The sequence below is a fragment of the Mobula birostris genome, chromosome 21 (genome assembly GCF_030028105.1).
Source record: "Mobula birostris isolate sMobBir1 chromosome 21, sMobBir1.hap1, whole genome shotgun sequence".
In the NCBI taxonomy this organism is placed as follows: domain Eukaryota; kingdom Metazoa; phylum Chordata; class Chondrichthyes; order Myliobatiformes; family Myliobatidae; genus Mobula; species Mobula birostris.
In genome coordinates, this window is record NC_092390.1 from 4577439 (window position 1) to 4589669 (window position 12231).

The 12231-nt window shown below is 43.2% G+C and overlaps 1 protein-coding gene across 1 annotated transcript in view; it reads right to left on the bottom strand.

Moving 5' to 3' along the window:
• The window catches only part of LOC140185993 (VPS10 domain-containing receptor SorCS1-like), an 837248-nt gene that overhangs the window by 204442 nt on the left and 620575 nt on the right, over positions 1-12231 (bottom strand). The window lies entirely within an intron of this gene.

The window sequence follows — 12231 nt, forward strand, 5'->3', positions numbered from 1 at the left end:
TTCATTATGAGAGATGCATTATTTACACTCACAGTAGAAATATGTTGATTTTTTCTGTTAAAATATAATACAACATTCTTGACTTTACTAGTCTAAAATGTCCAACCAAAAATATTTCAGGAAAATAGAAATGAACTGTTTAAAACCACATTTTTCAGCCTAATTGGCCCATGTAATAACTAAATTATTTATAGTTAGAATAACATCTAATTTGGTACACCCAGGACATAAAGATTTTTTTTCTCATTTCTCCAAGAGACATAGCCATTAGCTTAATGATCCAGCAACCCGGGTTTAATTCTCATTGCTCCCTGTATGGAGCTTGTACATTCTCTCTGTGACTGTGTGGGTTTCCTCCAGGAGCTCCACTTTCCTCCCACATCCCAAAGATGTAGGGTTTACTAGGTTAGTTGGTCACCGGGGTGTATTCGTTGTGCTGGAAGAGTCTGCTACCGTGCTGGATCTCTAAATAAATAAAAAGCTGCATTCATAATGTGCATTGGCCCTATTCCATGCAGTGCTAGTGTGCTACAGGTTAAGAGATAGCACAAGTTCAAGTTTAAGATTAATTGTTATTCAACCATACACAAGCAAATGAAACAGCGTTCCACTGGGACTAAGGTGCAATATACAGTCACATACAACACACAGCACATATAATTATGATAGCAGAAAACATAGTTGTAAAAAATATTAAACAATTAATTATATAGTCCAAAACCCTGAGGGTCATGTCCTGTAGATTGATGGTGCATAGATGTTGCCCTGGAGTCACGTTTCTGCAAGAATAACCCATAGCAGTACCTCATTTTGCACAAGTACAGCCACAATCCAGCTTGTCCTCCTGGCAGTGAATACTGGAGGGGCTAGCCCCTCGCCAAGTACAGAATCCAGTGGCACACAGCCAGCTCCTGCATCTCCTTCACTGGAGACCACAAGAGGCAATCCCTAGGCACATTGGCCTTGGCCACGAAACAACCAAGTCAACTCATCTGCCCTGCCATTAGCTTCACCAATAAACCAGCGAATCAGACTTGCAGTATTCTACTTATTAAAGTCCAACAGGGTCACAAGAAAAATGCTCGAGCAATCACTTCCGCCACCAGTTGGATCACACGGGTACCTGAATTAGGCTGCAACAGGTCAAGCTCCAGCACTGTCCGGTAACTCACCAGTGGAGGAGAACTGCCATACCTGATGTTTCATATTTAATGGAAGCAGAAACTATCCATTCTGCTCAGTTCGATTGAAAGTGCTCTATAATTTTGATTGTGAATTTTCACTCTAATTCACAGGTTGACCAAATTATTAATATTGTGGTAATGTCTAGGGCCATGTTTCTTTCATGGGCTGTATGTATTATGCAAACTATTTGAAGTGCTGAATAAACCATGAATTCTTGTTAAAGATTGGAATATTGCACAGGATTCCAGGCTTCATGGATATTAATGGACTATTTATTTGGAAAATAAGGGAAATACCTCTATTTCCCTTATAAGGGAGAAAGGGAGCCTGTGGTATGTTGAATACCATGAGAACGAGTAGTCTTTGGGGTACTGCAAGTCCGTGTCTTTACTGATACTTTGCTGCATGCTTGACTGCTCAGTGGAGGGTGCAGATGCTTTTTTGCTGGTGGGGGAGGGGGGAGCTTTGGGGTTCTAATGTTTAACTGTCATTCATTCTTTGGGGCACTCCTCTGTTTTCATGGATGTTTGCTAACGTCTTCACCATTGTTTTGGGAGATTTTAACCAGGCTAGGCTGAAAAAATCGCTAAGCAACTACCATCAACAGATCACTTGCTCTACCAGAGGAAACAACAAAGTGGTCTATTGCTACACCATCATCAAGGATGCCTACCGTGCTATTCCACTCACTAACTTTGGGAAGTCTGATCAGCTGGCTGTACTTCTACTCCCTGAGTACAGGCAGACACTGAAGACTGCAGCACAGGTAGTGAGGACCAAGAAGGTATGGACAAGGGAAGCACAGCAGCAGGTACAGGACAGCTTTGAATCAGTGGACTGGACTGTATTCAGGCATTCATCTTCGAACCTGGATGAGTATGCTACAGTTGTTACCGACCTCATTAAAACCTGTGAATGAGTGCGTGCCCACAAAGACTTATTGTACATTCCCAAACCAAGAGCTGTGGGTGAACGAGGAGGTACATTGTCTGCTGAAGGCTAGATCTGTGGCATTCAAGCAACACACACAAAATGCTGGTGGAACGCAACAGGCCAGGCAGCATCTATAGGAAGAAGTACAGTCGACGTTTCAGGCCAAGACCCTCCGTCAGGACCAGCATTTTGTGTGTGTTGCTTGAATTTCCAGCATCTGCAGATTTCCTCGTGTCTGTGGCATTCAAGTCTGGGAACCCAAGCCTGTACCAGAAAACCAGGTATGATTTGGGGAGAGCTATGTCAAGTCCGAAGAGGCAATTTTGAATGAGGTTGGAGGCGACTTCAGATGCACGGCAACTCTGGCAGGGTCTGTAAGACATTACTTCCAACAAAGCAAAACCTAATAGTATGAATGCCAGCGATGCTTCACTGCCAGATGAACTCAACGCCTTCTATGCACGCTTTGAAAGGGAGAACACAACTACAGCTGTGAAGATCCCTGCTGCACTTGCTGACCCTGTGATCTCCGTCTCAGAGGCCAATGTTAGACTGTCTTTAAAGAGAGTAAACCCCCGCAAGATGGAAGGTACTGATGGAGTACCTGGTAAGACTCTGAAAACCTGTGCCAACCAACTAGCGGGAGTATTCAAGGACATTTTCAACCTCTCACTGCTATGGGCGGAAGTTCCCACTTGCTTCAAAAAGGCAATAATTATACCAGTGCCTAAGAAGAATAATGTGAGCTGCCTTAATGACTATCACCTGGTAGAACTCACATCGACAGTGATGAAATGATTTGAGAGGTTGGTCATGACTACACTTAACTCCTGCCTCAGCAAGGACCTGGACCCATTGCAATTTGCCTATCACCATAATAGGACAATGGCAGATGCAATCTCAATGGCTCTCCCCATGGCTTTAGACCAGCTGGATAACATAAACACCTACTTCAGGATGCTGTTCATTGACTATAGCTCAGCATTTAATACCATCATTCCCACAATCATGATTGAAAAGTTGCAGAACCTGGGCCTCTGTACCTCCCTCTGCAATTGGATCCTTGACTTCCTAACCGGAAGACCACAGTCTGTGGGCATTGGTGATAACATATCCTCCTTGCTAACAATCAACACTGGTGCACCTCAGGGGTGTGTGCTTAGCCCACTGCTCTACTCTCTATATACACATGACTGTGTGGCTAGGCAGAGCTCAAGTACCATCTATAAAGTTGCTGATGATACAATCAATGTTGGTAGAATCTCAGGTGGTGACAAGAGGGTGTACGGGAGTGAGATATGCCAGCTAGTGGAATGGTGCCACAGCAACAACCTGGCACTCAACATCAGTAAGATGAAAGAGCTGATTGTGGACTTCAGGAAGGGTAAGTCGAAGGAACACATACCAATCCTCATACAGTGATCAGAAGTGTAGAGATTGAGCAGCTTGAAGTTCCTGGGTGTCAAGATCTCTGAGGATCTAACATGGTCCAAACATATCAATGTAGTTATAAAGAAGTCAAGACAGCAGCTATACTTTATTAGGAGTTTGAAGAGATTTGACACGTCAGCAAATACACTCAAAAACTTCTATATTTGTACCGTGGAGAGCATCCTGACAGGCTACATCACCATCTGGTATGTGGGGGCTACTGCACAGGACCAAAAGAAGCTGCAGAGGGTTATAAGTCTAGTCAGCTCCATCTTGGGTACTAGCCTACAAAGTACCCAGGGCATCTTCAAGGAGCGGTGTCTCAGAAAGGCAGCGTCCATTATTAAGGATCTCCAGCACCCAGGTCATGCCCTTTTCTCACCGTTACCATCAGGTAGGAGGTACAGAGGCCTGAAGGCACACACTCAGCGATTCAGGAATAGCTTCTTCCCCTCTGCCATCCGATCCCTAAATAGACTGTGAATCTTTGGACACTATCTCACTTTTTTTTAAAATATACAATATTTCTGTTTTTGCACATTTTTAAAAATCTATTCAATATATGTATTGATTTACTTGTTTATTTATTATCATTATTTTTATTTTATTTGCTTTTTTTTCCTTTGCTAGATTATGTATTGCATTGAACTGCTGCTGCTAAATTAATAAATTTCATGTCACATGCCGGTGATAATAAACTTGATTCTGATTCTGATTCTGAAAAAGAGTTTCAGGGTATATATGGTATACATTTCTCCGACATTAACTGTACCTATTGAAACCTATTGAAAACAAAAATATTACCTTCATTCCTGTCAGCTAGAGCATGCAAATCTATCTGCCCATCTTCTTATACAGAATCCTGGAGACTGGAGCAGCACATGCAAAATGCTTACTTGACACTTCAGAAGACAAAGACCAAATGAGTATTCCCAGAGCAGCCCATCTCCATTGCCAGACTTTGATGTTTTTGATTAATTTGATAAATGATCATTTTCTCTTTGTATGAATGGGCCAATTATCTTGTTTTCAGTAATCACTCATTTCTAATGTATAATTCTGCCAAGTAAAGACTGAGAATGGTTGTACATGGAAGGTAATTAATTATATAAGGAACTGGACAAATATTTACTTAAGTGGGATTGATGGGTCTGGAATTACTTCCATTTAGACAAAATCACATCATGCTCAATTGGATTAAAGTGTTTCACACAATTAATTATCCTGAGAATGTGGTAACTGTTGTTACTTACAGAGACATCAATAAACAAACAAAAATATTGACACAGATGAACTAACTCTTGAAAGAAAGTAATGAACATAGAACATTATCATAATGTCAAGGAGGAATAAAACTCCTGTTTCTATAAAACTGACCTTCTCTCAAACTAAAGTTGATCTTTTGTGATGAAATTAGTCAGAGGTCAATAAAATTGAAGGTTAGTGTTGAGAATTGTGTCAGTCTTTGTCTATTTATCTATAGTTTTTTTCTGAAACACTTACTGTTTTTCATTTGTTCCCTGTAAATGCCTGCAAGGAGATAAATCTCAATGTAGTATATGATAACATAGATAGATAGATATGTTATTGATCCCAAAAGAAATTACAGTGTCAATGTAGCATTACAAGGGCACAGATATACAAATATAAGAAAAGAAGTAGTAAGAATAAAAAATAAGTTGTCACAAACTGTCTAACATCACTGCCCCGGCTATAGGTTGACTCATTATAGAGCCTAATGGCCGAGGGTATGAATGACCTCATATAACGCTCTTTGGAGTAGCACGGTGTCTTAGTCTATTACTAAAAGTGTTCCTCTGTTCAGCCAAGGTGGCATGTAGAGGGTGAGAAACATTGTCCAGAATTGCCAGGATTTTCCATAGGGTCCTTTGTTCTACCACAGCCTCCAGTGTGTCCAGTTTGACTCCTATAACAGAGCCAGTCTCTCTAATCAGTTTATTGAGCCTGTTGGCAACACCCATGTTGATGCCATTGCCCCAGCACACCACCTCACAGAAGATTGTACTGGTGACAACAGACTAGTAGAATATGTGAAGGAGAGGCCTGCATTGTCCAAAAGACCTCAGTCTCCTCAGGAAGTAGAGATGACTCTGGTCCTTCTTATACACAGCCTTCACTCAAGTGCCCCCGAAGTATTTGTAAGTCCTCACCACATCCACCTCCTCACCATCAATAGTAACAGGGAGCAATGCAGGCTTAATCTTCCTAAAGTCCATCACTATCTCCTTCTTCTCCCGGACGTCTACATCTGTGCCAAGTGCATCGAGATGCAGCTCCTAAGGGACCGCGTTACGGAACTGGAGCTGCAGCTCGATGACCTTCGTCTGGTCAGGGAGAGTGAGGAGGTGATAGAGAGGAGTTGCAGGCAGGTGGTCACGCCGGGGCCACGGGAGGCAGACAAGTGGGTCACGGTTAGGAGGGGGAATGGGAAAGGTCAGGTAATAGGGAGTACCCCGGTGGCTGTGCCCCTTAACAACAGGCACTCCTGTTTGAGTACTGTTGGGGGGGACAGCTTACCCGGAGGAAGCGACAGTGGCCGTGCCTGCGTCCACAGAATCGCCTATCTGACCCCCTTACTATCGAGTCCCCTATCACAACTGCCCTCCTCTTCCTTGCCCTACCCTTCTGAGCTACAGGACCGGACTCTAAGGGTAGGGCAAGGAAGAGGAGGGCAGTTGTGATAGGGGACTCGATAGTAAGGGGGTCAGATAGGCGATTCTGTGGAAGCAGTCCAGAGACCCGGATGGTAGTTTGCCTCCCTGGTGCCAGGGTCCGGGATATTTCTGATCGTGTTCAAGATATCCTGAAGTGGGAGGGTGAGGAACCCAGAGGTCGTGGTACATATAGGTACCAATGACATAGGTAGGAAAAGGGATGAGGTCCTGAAAGGAGAATATAGGGAGCTAGGAAGGGAGTTGAGAAAAAGGACCGCAAAGGTAGTAACCTCGGGATTATTGCCTGTGCCACGCGACAGTGAGAGTAGGAATGCGATGAGGTGGAGGATAAATGCGTGGCTGAGGGATTGGAGCAGGGGGCAGGGATTCAAGTTTTTGGATCATTGGGACCTCTTTTGGCGCAGGCGTGACCTGTACAAAAAGGACGGGTTGCACTTGAATCCTAGGGGGACCAATATCCTGGCAGGGAAATTAGCGGGGCTACTGAGGTGACTTTAAACTAGAATGGTTGGGGGATGGGAATCAAATTAAAGAGGCTAGGCGTGAGGAGGTTAGTTCACTACAGGGGGATGGGAACCAGTGCAGAGAGACAGAGGGGTGTAAAGTGAGGGTAGAAACAAAAAGTACTATGGAGAAAAGTAAAAGTGGCAGGCCGACAAATCCAGGGCAAGCATTAAAAAGGGCCACTTTTCAGCATAATTGTATAAGGGCTAAGAGAGTTGTAAAAGAGCGCCTGAATGCTTTGTGTGTCAATGCAAGGAGCATTTGTAATAAAGTGGATGAATTGAAAGTGCAGATTGTTATTAATGATTACGATATAGTTGGGATCACAGAGACATGGCTCCAGGGTGACCAGGGATGGGAGCTCAACGTTCAGGGATATTCAATATTCAGGAGGGATAGACATGAAGGAAGGGGAGGTGGGGTGGCGTTGCTGGTTAATGAAGAGATTAACACAATAGAAAGGAAGAACATAAGCCGGGAAGATGTGGAATCGATATGGGTCGAGCTGCGTAACACTAAGGGGCAGAAGACGCTGGTGGGAGTTGTGTACAGGCCACCTAATAGTAGTAGTGAGGTCGGAGATGGTATTAAACAGGAAATTAGAAATGTGTGCAATAAAGGAACAGCAGTTATAATGGGTGACTTCAATCTACATGTAGATTGGGTGAACCAAATTGGTAAAGGTGCTGAGGAAGAGGATTTCTTGGAATGTATGCGGGATGGTTTTTTGAACCAACATGTCGAGGAACCAACTAGAGAGCAGGCTATTCTGGACTGGGTTTTGAGCAATGAGGAAGGGTTAATTAGCAATCTTGTCGTGAGAGGCCCCTTGGGTAAGAGTGACCTTAATATGGTGGAATTCTTCATTAAGATGGAGAGCGACATAGTTAATTCAGAAACAAAGGTTCTGAACTTAAAGAGGGGTAACTTTGAAGGTATGAGACGTGAATTAGCTAAGATAGACTGGCAAATGACACTTAAAGGATTGACGGTGGATATGCAATGGCAAGCATTTAAAGGTTGCATGGATGAACTACAACAATTGTTCATCCCAGTTTGGCAAAAGAATAAATCAAGGAAGGTAGTGCACCTGTGGCTGACAAGAGAAATTAGGGACAGTATCAATTCCAAAGAAGAAGCATAAAAATTAGCCAGAGAAAGTGGCTCACCTGAGGACTGGGAGAAATTCAGAGTTCAGCAGAGGAGGACAAAGGGCTTAATTAGGAAGGGGAAAAAAGATTATGAGAGAAAACTGGCAAGAAACATAAAAACGGACTGTAAAAGCTTTTATAGATATGTAGAAAGGAAAAGACTGGTAAAGACAAATGTAGGTCCCCTGCAGACAGAAACAGGTGAATTGATTATGGGGAGCAAGGCAGACCAATTGAATAATTACTTTGGTTCTGTCTTCACTAAGGAGGACATAGATAATCTTCCAGAAATAGTAGGGGACAGAGGGTCCAGTGAGATGGAGGAACTGAGTGAAATACATGTTAGTAGGGGAGTGGTGTTAGGTAAATTGAAGGGATTGAAGGCAGATAAATCCCTAGGGCCAGATGGTCTGCATCCCAGGGTGTTTAAGGAAGTAGCCCAAGAAATAGTGGATGCATTAGTGATAATTTTTCAAAACTCGTTAGATTCTGGACTAGTTCCTGAGGATTGGAGGGTGGCTAATGTAACCCCACTTTTTAAAAAAGGAGGGAGAGAGAAACCGGGGAATTATAGACCGGTTAGCCTAACGTCGGTGGTGGGGAAACTGCTGGAGTCAGTTATCAAGGATGTGATAACAGCACATTTGGAAAGCGGTGAAATGATTGGACAAAGTCAGCATGGATTTGTGAAAGGAAAATCATGTCTGACGAATCTCATAGAATTTTTTGAGGATGTAACTAGTAGAGTGGATAGGGGAGAACCAGTGGATGTGGTATATTTGGATTTTCAGAAGGCTTTTGACAAGGTCCCACACAGGAGATTAGTGTGCAAACTTAAAGCACACGGTATTGGGGGTAAGGTATTGGTGTGGGTGGAGAGTTGGTTAGCAGACAGGAAGCAAAGAGTGGGAATAAATGGGACCTTTTCAGAATGGCAGGCGGTGACTAGTGGGGTACCGCAAGGCTCAGTGCTGGGACCCCAGTTGTTTACAATATATATTAATGACTTGGATGAGGGAATTAAATGCAGCATCTCCAAGTTTGCAGATTACACGAAGCTGGGTGGCACTGTTAGCTGTGAGGAGGATGCTAAGAGGATGCAGGGTGACTTGGATAGGTTGGGTGAGTGGGCAAATTCATGGCAGATGCAATTTAATGTGGATAAATGTGAAGTTATCCACTTTGGTGGCAAAAATAGGAAAACAGATTATTATCTGAATGGTGGCCGATTAGGAAAAGGAGAGGTGCAATAAGACCTGGGTGTCATTATACACCAGTCATTGAAAGTGGGCATGCAGGTACAGCAGGCGGTGAAAAAGGCGAATGGTATGCTGGCATTTATAACGAGAGGATTCGAGTACAGGAGCAGGGAGGTACTACTGCAGTTGTACAAGGCCTTGGTGAGACCACACCTGGAGTATTGTGTGCAGTTTTGGTCCCCTAATCTGAGGAAAGACATCCTTGTCATAGAGCGAGTACAAAGAAGGTTCACCAGATTGATTCCTGGGATGGCAGGACTTTCATATGAAGAAAGACTGGATGAACTGGGCTTGTACTTGTTGGAATTTAGAAGATTGAGGGGGGATCTGATTGAAACGTATAAGATCCTAAAGGGATTGGACAGGCTAGATGCAGGAAGATTGTTCCTGATGTTGGGGAAGTCCAGAACGAGGGGCCACAGTTTGAGGATAGAGGGGAAGCCTTTTAGGACTGAGATTAGGAAAAACTTCTTCACACAGAGAGTGGTGAATCTGTGGAATTCTCTGCCACAGGAAACAGTTGAGGCCAGTTCATTGGCTATATTTAAGAGGGAGTTAGATATGGCCCTTGTGGCTACGGGGGTCAGGGGGTATGGAGGAAAGGCTGGGGCGGGGTTCTGAGTTGGATGATCAGCCATGATCATAATAAATGGCGGTGCAGGCTCGAAGGGCTGAATGGCCTACTCCTGCACCTATTTTCTATGTTTCTATGTTTCTATGTTTCTTACTAATGTTGAGCTGCAGATGATTCAGCTTGCACCATTTGTCAAATTCCTCCACCAGGGCCCTGTGTTCATCTTTCCATCCTCCCTTTATACATCCAACTATGGCTGAGTCATCAGAAAATTTCTGCAGATGACATGACTCAATGTTGATTTATAGATTTATAATAAATTTCCATTGAACTTTGGGAGACTTTTGTCTTTGGTTGTCATTACGTGTCATTAGGAAGAGTTTGAACAGTTCTTTGTCTTGGAAATTTTGCATGTTAATTCAACTAATCCCTCTAATACATTGGCAATGTACCTCCCAGTGGTGGTACAGTAGTGTAGCAGTTAGCAGCAGGCTTTAACAGTGCCAGCAACCCAGGTTCAATTCCACCACTGTCTGTACTTTCTACCCATAACCATATGTATTTCCTCCAGGTGCTCTGGTTTCCTCCCACATTCCTAAGATATACATCTTAGTAAGGGTTAGTAAGTTGTGGGCATTCTACGTTGATGCTGGAAGCATGGTGACACTTGCGGGCTAACCCAGCACGTTTGGACTGTGTTGGCGTTGACGCGAGGTAACTGGGTATATTTAAAGCAGAGTTTGATAGGTTCTTGATTAGTAAGGGTGTCAAATGTTATGGGGAGAAAGCAGGAAAATAAGGCTGAGAGGGAAAATAAATCATCTGCGATTGAATGGTGGAGCAGTCTCAATGGGTTGAATTGCCTAATTCTACAACTATGTCTTATAGTTTAACAAGAACATGAAAACTCAATACAGACAGTACCCGGGGTCAAGATATTCAGAACTTTCTGTTCTTTGTTTGGACTGAGGTAATCCTCATTGCTGTATGCTCAAAATCACTCTTTATGCCAACTGTCACTTTGAGTTAAAGTTTAGTTTGCGCAGGCTTTGTAAGTATTCATTTCTTACATTTGTTAATTACATCTCTTGACGAAAATTGGTTGAAATCGCCCACACGTACATCTCGCAGTAACTTCTGTGCAAGTGTAGTCCTTTGTTAGAGAGTAGAAAATATCTGTCCAACTATTTATCAGAAAAACTTCAGAAAGATCTTTTTGATGTTGTGCAACATCCTGGCGAACAATGAAGTGTTTCTTTATCAGCAGAAGTTTACTGAATTAATGACAGGACGAGATATTGCTGATCCACTCTTGGATCCTGTTTATAGACACAGCAGCATAACGATTCCACTGTGATCTCCACATCAGCCAAACTCCTATTAGAACCACAGAGTCATATGCCAGGACCTTTGACCCAACCAATCTATGCTGTTCATTAAACACTACTCCTACACTATCCCATTTTAGTCTTCCCTCATTCCTACTAATTCCTCCCCAATTCTATCAGCCACCTACACATGGGAGGCAGTTTAGAGTCACCAACTTAGTGACCAACCTGCCTATCGGTGGGAAATGGGAGCAAGGCAGAGCACCTACATGACCACAGAGAGAATGTGCAAGCTTCACATGAAGTCAGCATCGAACCCAGAATGAAGAGAAGAGAAACATTGGCGTTATTATCTACATAGCTGTGCTACCCATTTCATAGACCATAAAATAGCAAACATCGAACAGCACAGCACAAGATGTTTTACCAACCTTTTAACCATTTTTATGATCAATCCAACCCTTCCCCTCTACATAACCTAGACGCTCCATTTTCCAATGATCCATATGCCTATCTAAGAGCCTCTAATGTATCTGCTTCTATCACCAGCCCCAGCAATATGTTCCAGGCACTTATACTCCGTGTAAAAAACCTACCGTTGGCATCTCCTCTAAGCTTTTCTCTGCACTTAAAAGGATGTCTTCTGCTATTAGTGATTGCCACCCTGTGAAGAAGGTGTTAGCTGTCCACTCTACCTATACCTCTTATCAAATTGTATTCCTCTATCAAAATCCATCAGGCTTATCATTAACTCTACCATTACCTTTTCTGGAACCATACTGGAGAATGCTTTGGGGGGAAGATATTCAAATGCCATGGTAGCATAGCAGTGAGCAGGAGACTTTACGGTACCTGCAATCACTGATCAAAGTCCAATTCCCACTGCTGTCTGTAAGGAGTTTATACATTCTCTCGTGGCCACATGGATTTCCTCCAGGTGCTCGAGCTTCCTCCCACATTGCAAAGGTGTGCAGTTAGGCTTAGGGTTAGTGAGTTGTGGGCATGCTACATTGGCGCACAATCTTTAATCTGTGATGGTTGTTGATGCAAATGACGCATTTCACTTTATGCTTTGATGTTTAGATGTGACAAATAAAGCTAATCTTTAAAAAAAGGCCTCAGTGCATGTGAGCACAGAAATAAAGAAAAACATCTGGACTCAGTAGGGTT